Below are 14,061 nucleotides of genomic sequence, written 5' to 3' on the forward strand. Positions count from 1 at the left end.
CTCGAGTCTGGTTGTTCCTCATAGGCTAATGTGCCTGAGTGTGTGGTCCCAAGCTGGCAGCACTGTGCTGGGAGGTCCTGGTCTAGTATATGTAAAAGCCACTACTTCACCCTCCTGCTGCTGCAGGTGGATCGCTCAGCTTCCACCCTTTTCCACCAGGATGGATTGTGTTCTATGAGCCAAGGGTGGACCTCTCTTACCTGTTCCAATGTATGAAATACCAAGGAGTGATAGGAGGTATAGAGGCAGTTCTAAGTGCCCAGATGGGAGTCTGGGAAAACAGCAGTGCAAATGCTTCCTTATGAGCAGCCTTTGACTGAAGAGGATGGTATCGAGTTTGCTTGGCAAGTCCAAGGATGGTGGTCATTGGATTGTCGTGTCATCGTGGTGATACATCAAAGAGAATCAAGTCTTCTACTCCTAGTCTAGATTCTCTTAATAACTTGGCAGTGATAATTGAGTTTCACCAGTAAATTCCTGTCTTGGGAAGGAAGTGAGTGCAGGGTGACATGACTCTCTACCTGATTGGTAGTGAGATTTTCTTTTCCACTGTGAGTTCAGATCTCAGAGTTTGCATTTGGGGCACTTATTTCTTGCAGACCCATTCTCTTTGGGACATGCTTCTCCAGGTCCTGGCTCTAAAGAACTGTTGTTAGTAACCACTTGCATTTGTATTCAATTACAGCCTCCAGTGCTTCTTAGAAGTGCCACATTATTTGACTCTCACAATATCTGTGAGTTTTTTTAATGATGGCTATCTTATGAGATTCTGAAATGTAAAATGAATTTCACACAATCAAAAATGAGGATACAAAGCTCATACATTTGTAATGTCTCCACTCTGAAGGAATAAGTAAACATGCAGGTTTTCATGAGACCAAGTTTATCAGTGTCTACACTATCGCTGTCATAGGGGTGGGGTGAGAATTTTTCAGCTTATTTCAGCTTAACTCCAATCGCCCATCCTCTACCCTAAGTAATCACTTACATACTTTCTGACAGGATAGATTTGCTTATTCTTGACATTCCATTTAAATGGAACACTAAGTTCTTTGCACTTTTTTTTTTGTAATAAAATGTTTTCCAGGTTTGTTCATGTTGTAACATGTCTGAGTACTCAATGCCTCTTTTCTGCCAAATAATATTCCATGTTGGCTGCATTTGTTGTTGAGGTTTCTGTCCTCCCACCAGGTCCCACAGCTCTTTAGCCCCAAAGAAATCACACAGAAGTCTATATTAATGATAAACTGATGAGCCCATCAGCTCAGGCTTCTTATTTACTCTTATAACTTATATTAGCCCAGTATTCTTATCTATGTTAGCCACATGGCTTTGCACCTTTTTCGATGGGGCAGGTCATATCTTGCTTCTTTGGTGTCTGGACAGGACTGGGAAGGAATGGGTTCCCTCCTTCCCAGAATTCTTCTGTTCTCATTGACCCACCTCTACTTCCTGTCTGGTTGTCCCACCTATACTTCCTGCCTAGCTACTGGCAAATCAGCATTTATTTAAAACATAATTGAAAGAATATAGACAATTCTCCCACACCACAGATATACCATATTTTGGTTTTATTTAAAAAATGTTTATTTTTGTTTTTTACCGCAGCGTAGTACTTTGCATGCAAATGGATGGAAATAGAAAACACTATCCTGAGTGAGGTAACCCAGACCCAAAAAGATGAATATGGGATGTGCTCACTCATAATTGGTTTCTAGCCATAAACAAGGGTCACGGAGTCTACAATTGGTGATCCCAAAGAAGCTAAAGTAAGAAGGTGAACCAAAGGAAAAACATATAGTTGTCCTCTTGGCTATGGGAAGTAGACAAAATTGCCGGGGAGAAAATTGAGATCTTGGGGGTGGGGTGGGATGGGGGTAAGGGGAGATGGGGAGAGAAAAGGGAGAAGGGGAGAATGGGGGGAACTTGGGGAAAAAGGAGGATTGGGATAAAGGAAGGTTAGATGGGGGAGCACGGAAGCACAATTCTTAGTTAAGGGAGCCACCTTAGAGTTGGCAAGAGACTTGAACCTAGAGTGGCTCCCAGATGCCCAAGCCGAGGTCCCCAATTAGTTCCTTGGGCAGCTGAGGATAGGGAACCTGAAATGACCCTATCCTAGAGCAATAATGACGAATATCTTGCATATCATCATAGAACCTTCATCTGGTGATGGATGGAGATAGAGACAGAGACCCACACTGGAGCACTGGACTGAGCTCCCAAGGTCCCAATGAGGAGCAGAAGGAGGGAGAACATGAGCAAAGAAGTCGGGACCACGAGGGGTGCACCCACCCACTGAGACAGTGGAGCTGATCTATTGGGAGCTCACCAAGGCCAGCTCGACTGTGACTGAAAAAGCATGGGATAAAACTGGACTCTGAGCATGGCGAACAATGAGGGCTGATGAGAAGCCAAGGACAATGGCACGGCGTTTTGAACCTACGTAATGTGCTGGCTTTGTGGGAGCCTAGCCAGTTTGGATGTTCACCTTCCTAGGAATGGACGGAGAGGGGAGGACCTAGGACTTACCACAGGGCAGGGAACCCTGCTCTTTGGACTGGAGAGGGAGGGGGAGAGGAGTGGGGGGATGGGGAGAAGGGTGGGAGGAGGGGGAGAAGGGTGGGAGGAGGGGGAGGGAAATGGGAGGCTGGGAGGAGGTGGAAACTTGTTTTTTTTTTCTCCTTTTCTCAATTAAAAAATGGAAAAAATGTTTATTTTAATTATTTATGCATGTATGTATGTGTCTGTGTGTATGTAAGAATATGTGCCCATGGAGTCCAGAAGAGTGTCTTGAATTTCCTGGAGCTGGAATTACAGGTAGTTTTGAGCCCCTACAATGTGGGTGTCAAGAATTGAACTTGGGTTCACTAGGAGAGCAGTATGTGCTCTTTACTACTGAGCCACCTCTGTGGTACTATTTCCATTTTTTCAAACTTTCTGTCACTAGAGATGCTATAAACACTCATGTACAAGTTCTTATGTGATCACGTACTGTTTTTTTTTTTATGTTATATTTGTGGGAGTTGAATTACTGAATCTTGTAGGTCTTTTTTTAAGCCACCTGAGGATTTCCTGGGCATTTCAGAACAACCATACCTAATTTGACATTCCCACCAACCATGCACAAGTACCAGTCTTCCCATATTTTTATCCACAGCTATCCTGGCGGGTATGAAGTGATGCCTTAGGTTTTGCTTCCACTTCTCTGATAGCTAAAAATGTTGACTACTTTTTTATAGACTTGTTGGTACCATTTGTACATTTTCTTTAGAGCAATATCTGTTTAAACTCTTAGTCAATTTTTAAATTCTGCTGTCTTTTTTTTGTTACTGAGTTCTAAGCATCTCTTTTATATTCAAGGTGTGAGTTCCTCTTCAAACACACCACCATTTGAGAAACATTTCTCCCACTCCGTGGGTCCATAATTTTATTGCCTTGATGTTATCCTCTGCAATATAAAATTGTATCATTTCTGTGAGATCCAATTTATGATATCCATTGCTTTATCTTTTGCTAAGGATGGATCCTTTTGGATGAGGGGAAAACCTGAACGAGGTCCAAATGACACTAATTGTCACTTTGGTATAAAGTACAAAAGAAATAACAGTTTTAGAGGCTTTAGTTCCTACCTCCAGGGGGTTGGCATAGTGATAGACTATAAATGTGTATGACAGACATCAGAGAGGTAGAACCAGTCAGAAAGGACAGAAAAGGCTAGCAAGGAGATAAACACAGACATAAATTTCGAATTTCAACAGTCTTGGGACCAGCAAGTTTTCTTTCTTGTTTCTTTGTTGTGCAAATACATATAAGATTTATGTATACTCCTGGATATATGCTCATGATAAAGAGTGTGTCTGTCTGTCAGTCTACATATTAGCAAAGAGCTTTCATTGAAGAATATATTCTAGGTTCTTTCCTAATTGTTGCTTAGAAATGAAAAAAGCATGATAATATGTACCTTTTTCTTTAAAACTAACAGAGCACAAAAAGTTGCCTATAGGTTTGTATAAGAGACAGTGCTTTATTTTAATTATCTCCTGTGTGCTCCATATACAAACAGCACCCTGATTTATGTGGAAGATTTACAATTCCACTGCACACAACATAGTCCCTGTAAACAAAACAAGATGTAAGACTCTCCTACCTATTACACAATTAGATTTCCTTTCTGGTCCGTTGACAGGTATTTTATGAGTAACATTTGCCATAGCCAGTAATCTGCTACAAGAAATAGTGCTGATTTTATTAGGAAATGATTTGCCTTCCATAGTACTTCTTTATACACTCTGAACACTTTCTAATCATATAACTCATATATCAAGGAAAGTGTTAGGTACAGCAAAGGAAAATGAGGCCGTTCCACCTCATGTAGGAAGGAAAAGTGAGAGGATAAACATTAGGCTTTTGTGTGCATATAATATTTATATCATTTGATGTTTATAGCTGCTCTGTATTTAGGTTTCTTTCTCAGTATAGTTTTATTTGCTCATCAAGGTTAAACTCTGAGGTGTTGGCAGGCTACTCCTGAGGGTGGTTACAGAATGCAAACAGTCTTAAGCTCCTAATCGAAGGTTCAACACAACTCTTATATTTGGGAGAAGATTTCTTTATTAAATAATTTAAATTTAAGTAGGAAAATGTTGTATTTAAGAGAGAAGCTCAAGGATAACTTTGAAATAAACCAAGGGCAGGTTATGACAACCTTTTCCAATTAGCTTCAATTTTCTCTGAACTACTTCCAATTTATTTTTTGTAAGCATATGCCAGAATTTCTCCTTAAACAAGAAGATGACCCTTCTTGTTTAATAGGAAGCCTAATTTTCCTGTTTTTATTTGAGTTTGAGCCAGTTTCACGCCACTGGAGAGAAAACCAATTTCCTTCCTTTTAGTAGCTATGAGTTGGGGATAGCTTCCTGGCTATGCGTGGGACACCCTGCCCACTTTCCATGCTGAGATTTTGTCAGGCTTGAACTTGTGCAGGTCTTATGCATGCTGCCACAGTCCATGTGAGCTCATATACATCAGTGCTGTTGTGTCTGTTTCCTTGGAGTCTTCTTCCACCTCTGGCTCATACAGTCTGTTTTCCTTCTCTTCCACAGAGATCCCTGACCCTTCATGGGAGGAGTTTAATGAAGACATCCCATCAGTAGTGAGTGCTCCAAGTTCCTCCACTCTGCACACCATCCAGTTGTGGTTTTTGGTGTTAATTCCTATTTGCCGCAAGCAGAAACTTCGCTGATGAGGGTGTGTCTTAGTCCACGACCATGGCAACTCTTATAAAGGAAAACATTTAACTGGAGACTTACTTACAATTTCAGAGGCTTAGCCCATTATCCCCATGATGGGGAGTATGTCAGCATGCAGGCTCATGCTGGAGCAGTAGCTGGGAGGTATATTCTGATTCGTAGGTAGTAGGATGAGAGAGACTGAGACTGACTTGGGTTTTTGAAACCATACTTTCTTCAACAAGGCCAAATTTCCTAAGTCTCCTAATCCCTCCACAGTTCCACTCCCTGGTGACTAAGCGTTCATTATATGAGCCTATGGGGGCTGTTCTTATTCAAACCAGCACAGGGCGGTTACTCAGCATTCTTGAAGTCTGTTTCTGGGAATCCTCCAGACTCTCAGATTTCATGGCCTCTTTTCATCTTCTCGGCTCTGGACTTCACTGTTTCCACCATTTCCTGCAAGCAGAAACTCAGTTTATTCCTGGATTTCTTGCCACTCTCTCTCTTGCATTAGTTCCGTAACCAGATACCGTCAGATGTCTGGTTGCTTGTAGCCCTGTGCTCAGCAGGGTCCTGAGCTTGGCTTGAAGCTCTATTGTCACAGTCAGTAATTCTAAATGTCTTTTGAACAAGATGCCTGCATTTTCCTTTTGCACAGAACCCTGTACATTATGTAGTTGTCCCGTCTGTGACATAAGGTCATAAGCCAACTCAGACCTTTGCTAACTGCAGTGGTTATCCTTGCACCACCAGGCTGTCTGGAGACCCTGCATAAAGGTCTACCCTGCCTCTCCTTGATGTCATGAGGCACAATCATACCCATCACTGTACGAAATCATGGCACCCGCTGAAGCTACTTTGTGAAGGCAGGGCTTGAAAAACAATAACTAATAACAAGGTATTTAGTGTTACAATGGTGGAGTTAATATTGATTTCTTTCATTCGTCCCAAGTAACATTTAATGAAGGGAAAAACGGGAATAAAAAGCTGACAGTTCTGTGGATGTCCATGAGGGCATTTCAAGAGAGGATTGACATGTGGAAGAGCAAATGAGATAGATGGAAGCTTAGAGCAGTAGGAAAAGAAAACTAATTGGCACTAGAAAACTCCCTCACATTAGATGCCATCTTCCATCAATGTGGACCCAATCCAGGAATACTCTAGGAGACATTCTACCCTTCTCTTGGTCTGGGTCTATGTCATTGACCCCTCTTGTCCTTGGGCTTCTAGCATCTTTTGTAAAAAAGTGTTTTATTATTTTACATACATGAATGGTTCGCATGTGTGTATCTGTGTGTACCTGGTGCCGGAGAAGCCCAGAAGAGGGCATCAGAACCTTTGGAAATAGAGTAACAGACAGTTGCTAGCCACCATGTGGCTGCTGAGGATTGAACCTGGGTCCTCTGGAAGAACTTGAGTGCTCTTAACTGCTGAGTCATCTCTTCAGCCCTGGTTTTCAGGTTTTTGAACTGACCAGTTATCAATAGTCTGTACATGACCACCATGGGACTACTCAACCCCCAACTGTGGAAGTCAATCCAATAAATGTGGCCAATATGCTATTGAATCTGGTTTATTTAATAAACTAAATCCAAGAGCCAGTTTGCTTTATAGATAGTGGAAGGATGAGCAAGTCAGCCACGAGCACATCACTTATACTAAGGCATTAAGCCTGATTATCACTTTCATTTTCATGAAACTAGCCCTGAAATATAATATGGAGCCATTTAGCCACCACCCATATGATGGCTACTAATTGAAGGTGTTTATTCCATGCTTTGTATATTCTGAAATTTCTATCTGAGAGATACTTCAGTAATTATATGCTATAGACAAAGACATTGTAGTCTACAGAGGTTGAAGTTATACAATTTGTTGTAAGGAGGCCATTTGGTTATTTCCCAGCCACCCAGACCCCCAAGATAATCACACAGAATCTATATTGTTTAAAACACTGCTTGGCCTATTAGCTCTAGCTTCTTATTGGCTAACACTTTTATCTATGTATCGCCACATGGCCGTGGCTTACAGAGTAAAGTTCCCAGCATCTGTCTCTGGCAGGTCTGCGTGACTTCTCCCTTGCTCCACCTTCTTCCTCCCAGCATTCAGTTTAGTTTTCCTTCCTAGCTGAGTTCTGCCCTGCTATAGATCCAAAGCAGTTTCTTTATTCATTAATGATAATCACAGCATACAGAGGGGAATCCCACATCAATTAAGTCACCTGATAGGCAGGTAGAGGAGTCAATATTGAAAGTTCATCCTGTTAAACTCCAGAATCTGACTCAGAATCATTATCTTATTCTTCTCTTAAAGGAGCTAAACCACCAAGTTAGCTGTATTTTCAGTGTGCCTTTCTAATATTCATATATGATAACTACTAAAATAGCATCATTTCCAGCTGAGCAAAACCAGTGAAATGCTTTTCTCACTCTTCTATCTCCTGCGATTTCATATTTATACATAGACCCATTTACACAAAACCCACCTACTTCCTTGCTCTTTTGTATTTATAGATGAAGACGTTAAACCATGCAAAATCCCCACACAAAGTGATTAATTACACTAAAATTAAAAATTTTGCCATCTGTCTAGTTTTACAAGTCTCATTCAGCTAGAGAGAGAGAGAGAGAGAGAGAGAGAGAGAGAGAGAGAGAGAAGAAGGAGGAGGAGGAGGAGGAGGAGGAGGAGGAAGAGGAGGAGGAGGAGGAGGAGGAGGAGGAGGAGGAGGAGGAGGAGGAAGAAAGTATAAAGACCCTAATTTAGTTTGTTGTCCATACCAAGTTACAGAGAGGGAGGAAACAAAGAGGCAACTGTTGTTCTAGACCAAAATCTGATCAACAAGAAGGATGTCTTTGGTGGTGCAGCATAAAGAACTGTTCAAAAGGGGAGGTTTTGATGTGGGGTGTCTCCAGTTGTGTGCATAGAGTGCTGTACACCAGCATGTAGCTGAGAGAATGGAGCTGGGACAAAGAATTGCAACTGGCAAGGAAAAGGAAAGGACTGCATGCGAGGGACAGATTTAGCTGCCCAGAGCTCTCACACAAACCTTACTCAAGAACAGGCTTAAGTGTCCACATCCTGTGGCTCATATGTCTCTAACTCCAGCTCCATGTGATCCAGTTCCCCTTTTGTGGCCTCCAGGGCACTTCACCTAGGTGCCTCCTCCAATACAATGAAAAATAAAATCAAATATCCTTACAAAGGAGGAATGCTGAACTGGGAATTATGTGGGCTCAGCAAAAGAGGGTGAATTCAGTAGTCCAGCATTCAGGATAAACAGAGGCCTACGCAATTTCTCACTGATCATCAGGTATCGGAAGCACCCAACATTGATACTTAGAGGTGGGAAACTAATTCCTGGGCTTGGATGGGAGGAACAGCTAATAACTTCTGTGAGTGGGGGAGGCCAGTCTCACCTTCTCTGTCTCGTGAGTGATGAAGACAGGCAGGGACCGACTGAGCAATTAATTGTCCAGCACCTTGGGAGCTTGATCTTATTTTGTGCTGACTCTCTCAGGGTCACGACTTTGATTCTCCTCCTCTCACACGTGGACTTCCCCTAGTAATCGCCATTTGGTTGACAGAGAAGCTTGAGGGGATGTGTCATCCTCCCCGTGGTCAGGAGTCCTGTTCCTGACAAGTTCTCAATTAATTATATATAAATGTATGTCTGAATGAACACATATGCACATGTGAGTGCATGCCTCCAAGGCATCCAGGAGAGGTCATTACATTCCTGGAGCTGGAGTCCAGAGGGCAATGAGCTGTCTCTGGGTGCTAGGGACCTGGCTTGCATCTTCAGGAAGAACAGGATACCATGAAACCATCAGGTCCATCTTTTCAGCACCCTCTCCAAGTTTCACTGGCATTTTAGAGTTCTTAGCTTCTTACAGAAAAGAATTTGTCTTCTGCACAATTGTCCTATTTCTGTCCCCATGGGGAGAGAGGGGAGCAAAGAGGAGAGGAAGAGTTTAAGTAATGTCTCTCCTAATATGTGGCCTGTTGGCTAAACAAAGGAGTTCAAGGAACAAGTGCAGGGTTTATCTGGAGGCCAGCACCAAGCACACTCTAAATCGCCTGGTACAGACTTCCTGTTCTGTCCATCAGCTAACCTTCAGTGACATTCTGCATTGATTAGTTGATTAGCCAATTCATAGATGAGAGACTTAAATCCACTAAGGACTCTGCGAACATCGGAGTAGAATATGGGGTTGCTGAACATCAACTAGATTATGTTAGTAGGCTAATGTAGTCAGAGCCTACTAACATATGGAAGAAGGTATCTGAGAGAACCATCTAGGACATTGTCACCAGTTCTGGACCCAGCCCTCACTTCACCAACATTATCATGGCGACACTCACATTCTATGTCTAAAAATGTTTTTAGAGCTCATTTCTTAATATCCGTGGCATAAGGCTTTAATATTTTGGGTTTATGGGTTTAATAAATGTTATGGCCACCATTACTGATTCTATGATGATCTAACATCTTTTAAGGCCTTTTAAGACAAATGTAGGGATTACTTTCCCTGGGGACTTCAAAACATAGCAATGAAATGAAGGAAGAAAGCATACCACTATAAGTTGGGCAACCAGGTTCTGCTGCATCTTAGTTGTTTTGTATTGCTATAACTGAATGCCTGGGACCGAGCACTCTATAAAGAAGAAAAATTCATGCAGCCTAATTTGGGAAGTTGAAAGTTTAGATCCAGCAGTCTCTTCTATCGGGCAAGGGTTGTCTGTCTGTATAACGATGCCATCTGTCATTGGGTAGTAGGAATGCCTATAAGAGCAGTCAGCCCTTTTGTATAAAAGATGCTACATGGAGAGAGATAGGCTGAATCAAGGCATACAAACTTGCATGGCTTCAATCTGCTCTGGTTTCTTAGCAAACTTAAAGGAAAGGTGTTAAAGTCCCTCAGTGGTCTCACTGCCTCTTAAGGTCACAGCCTCCCTACTCTGTCATCTGTCACATGAAGGACCAAGCTCCTGTATGAGTTTGGAGGGGACAAGCCTTATTCACATCATAGTGTGCTCCCTGTTGGGCCTATCACCAGCTGTTATTGTAGATGGATCTTGTAAAACAGATGGTTAAAACTCCTCCATGCCCTGATACTTCCATGGTAATTGTCTCATTGGCTTTCCCATGGTTTTATGGGAGTTTGTTTAGAGAGGACTTGACACAGCAGGCCTGGCTGTTGTCTTGAGAATGACTTATGTACACAGTTGACCCATAGCTAGATTCTGGACACTCCCGTTTTGAGAAAATTCATGTCATCCTAACTGATAAAGTGGCTCTTAGCTATTTTATACAAACTATTTGGCCTACTCTAAGTGCCTTACTTCCTTCTGGAAGCTGAGCAGGCTGATAAGTTCCAGGGAAAGGATGCTATGTAACTATTCTTAAAAACAAAATCCTGGACCTCTAATCTCAGCAAGCCTTTCTGTAGGCAGAATTTTATGCTCACCAATAGTCATTGCTGGAAACATTAAGGGCATCTTGTGTGGCTCCACTGGGCAGAGACTATGAGCAGCCTGCTGCTTGTTCCTCTAGTCTTTGCCCCTTGAACAGTTGTCTTAGTTAGGTTTTCTACTGCTATGAATAGACACTATGACCATGGCAGCTCTTATAAAGGAAAACACTTACTTGGGGCTGGCTTAACAATATCAGAAGCTAAATCCATTATTGTTGTGGAAAACAGCATTGTTGCAAGGAACCACTTGTTCGTCCCCGCTGCCCAGAACCAAAATAATCACACAGAAACTATATTAATTAAATCACTGCTTGGCCCATTGGCTAACTCTTACATCTTAATTTAACCCATTTTTATTAATCTGGTTATCACCATGAGGTTGTGGCCTACCAGCAAAGTTTCGGCATGTCTGACTCTGGTGGCAGTGGCTCTATAGCACCTCCCTGACTTTGCCTTTCTCCCTCCCAGCATACAGCCTAGCTTTCCCTGCCTAGTTCTGTTCTTCCCTGCCATAGGCAAGCTCAAAGCAGTTCTTTATTCATTAACCAATAGAAGCAACACATAGACAGAAGGACTTCCCATACCACAGCATGGCAGCATGCAAGCAGACATGGTACTAGAGAAGGAGCTAAGAGTTCTACATCTTGATCCTGAGGCAACAGGAAAAGACCAAGACAAATGTCCTTTGACAGTGCCACACCTACTCCAACAAGGCCACATCTTCTAATAGTGATTCCCTATGAGCCTGGGGTACCATTTTCTTTCAAACCACTGCCACAGTTTTGATGCATTGATTTTTCTGTGTACTTTTTGGCTATAATAATTCCTAGTTATAATCATTAGTAGACAATGAGCCTTTTGAATTCTCTAAGGGCCCCACTGAATCTGAGGCTGTCTGGGGAATGCCTAAGCCAGTATCTTCAAAATGTTTCCTATTCCCTGTGCTATTTCAGATGCGGTTCTGGTATGGACAAGGCACTGTTCTTACATTGTGTACCAATTTCTAATTCCCCACGGACTAAGATTCCCCACGGACTAAGCTGTGTTAATTGAACCAACATATAAAGATACTCTTTCTTTTTGCCCAAACATTCCCTGAACAACAATATTAGAGAAGAATGGTCTCTAAGATTTAAATAGAAGCCACAGTGTATTGAAAAAAATCCTTTATGTGTTGAAAAACCTTATGGAAGACAAGTGTTTAAAGCATACCCATGTAAGACCACTGCATTGAGGAATCTTTCAGAGCCTTGCTTATGAGCACCCTTCTCCTTCTGATACAAGCTCGGGAAATACATTGTGAAGCTCATTGTTCGAAAAAATGTACCCCTCAGATGTGCACATTCTACAAGTTTGCCTCCTCTTCAGAAGGAGGAGATGGTAAAAACCATTATCTCATACTTTATTAGGACTTAGAAGCTGAGCTACAGAAACAGTTCAGAGCAACTGGCTGCTTGTTAGCTGGAATACAAGACCTGAGTGCCCGGTGGAAGGCAAGGGTGAAGGCCTTCTGCTGCATCTGTCTGTTCTCTCTCAGGACATCAAAGTCAGAGGATGGGATGGCTTGCATTTAGACCTTCTATTATGAGGAGGTTTTTATTTCATGGAATCTTGAAAGAATGTGTGAGGCACTTCCTCTCCACTTTATAGACCAGAAAACAAACATTCATATGACTTCAAATTTGAATCTAAGCCCACATCTTTTTCTCTCACACTATACTGTACTCCTAATTGTTAGCTTGTATGCCCTCTGGTCTTGACTCAACAGTGGTGTGGAACAATGGTCTGTTTTGTCAATTATATTTTAAGTAAACGCTGGTTGGCCAGTAGCCAGGCAGGAAGTATGGTCGGGACAACCAGACAGGTAGTAGAGGCAGGTCAATGAGGACAGGAGAATCCTGGGAAGAAGAAAGTCCTAGTCTACTGTCTTTACCCAGCCACAGAAGAAGCAAGATGTGACTGCCTTGCTGAATAAGGTACCGAGTCACGTGGCTAACATAGACAAGAATAACGGGCTAATGTAAGTTATAAGAGTTAATAAGAAGCCTGAGCTAATGGGCCAATCAGTTTATAACTAATGTAGACCTCTATGTGATTTCTTTGGGACTTAACGACTGTTGGAACCTGGCAGGACAGAAAACTCAGTCAACACAATAGTCCAGCTTACTGAAGTCTCTTGTGGTTGCTGAAGTCCTTTTAATCAAAATGAGGAATGACTGGACAGCTCTACTTACGCCTATCCTGCAAAGTAGGGGGCCTGGGGACGGCACATACAACATCCATTGTCAAAGACACATTGAAACCTAGATTAACACATAGCCAAAAATACTCTCAGTGGCCTAATAGTCCCTGCTCAACTGAGCACATAGGAAATGTGCTTAATTGCTGCTGGCCAAGAGGCACCATTTCCTAGTTAGTTCAATGCCTGCGTCTAAAAAGAAAAGTTGTGGTCCTGATAGCTGCTTGTCAGCCCAAGTTTCCTAATTGCTCCAGTTTTTCTGGGTTCTTGGAGATGCGCTCCAGTGAATCCTTAATACATTTCCTCTTCCCTCCCAGTTTGCGATTATCTGCATCAGCTTGCCGCATCAGCTTGCCATACAGCAGCTGCCTGAGATCCAGCTGCCACTCCTCTCCCACCTCTCCCAGTATATGGAAGCAGCCCAAGAGAACATGACTATGGACTCTGGCTTCACTCCAAGGCTCTGAGATTGCCCCTCTCAGAGGGCTGAGGGAGGAAGAATGAAGTTAGGACAAAGTTCACTGTTGTAAACACCCGGTCCACCAGCAAGGTGTGGGGCCCCAATGTCTGACACGTGTTTGAAGAGCAGAGATAACACACTTTCTTATTTGCAGTCATTCCCTCTCCCGGGCCTCAGAGATAGGGAGATAGGACAGAGAGCATGCACTTCCCAGCACTGGCGGTAGGCATGCTTGGAAGAAGAGGGTTAGATGATGGGAAGAAGCAGGTAGGACGTGAGGAAGTCAGCCAAAGCAACCAGCTATGGTGCAAGAGCAGGAGGTCAGACAGTTAAAGCAGCCAGCCTAGCATGAAGAGGGTACTGAAATCAACACAGGGAGTAAGCCACACATGACAAACACTAAGGCCAGGCAGAGAAAGCACATATCTGGTCTGGGATTTGATTGAGCTTGGGTGTTCTATGTCAAGGTTATTGAAAAGAAACATCAGCTTAGCTAGTGTATGTTTAATCCTTCCGACCAAAAAAGCAGATGCCACTCATTATCTTTAGTTAATTGATCTCTCATTTATTTTGATACCATGGATCACACCTCAGGCTTTGTGCATTTGAAACAAGTCATCTATGACTGATTTATATCTATGGCTGAATTCTTAGTAT

This window comes from Microtus oregoni, unplaced genomic scaffold, assembly GCF_018167655.1.
Source record: "Microtus oregoni isolate MIOR12 unplaced genomic scaffold, Mior012 000021F_ref0000039, whole genome shotgun sequence".
In the NCBI taxonomy this organism is placed as follows: Eukaryota; Metazoa; Chordata; class Mammalia; order Rodentia; family Cricetidae; genus Microtus; species Microtus oregoni.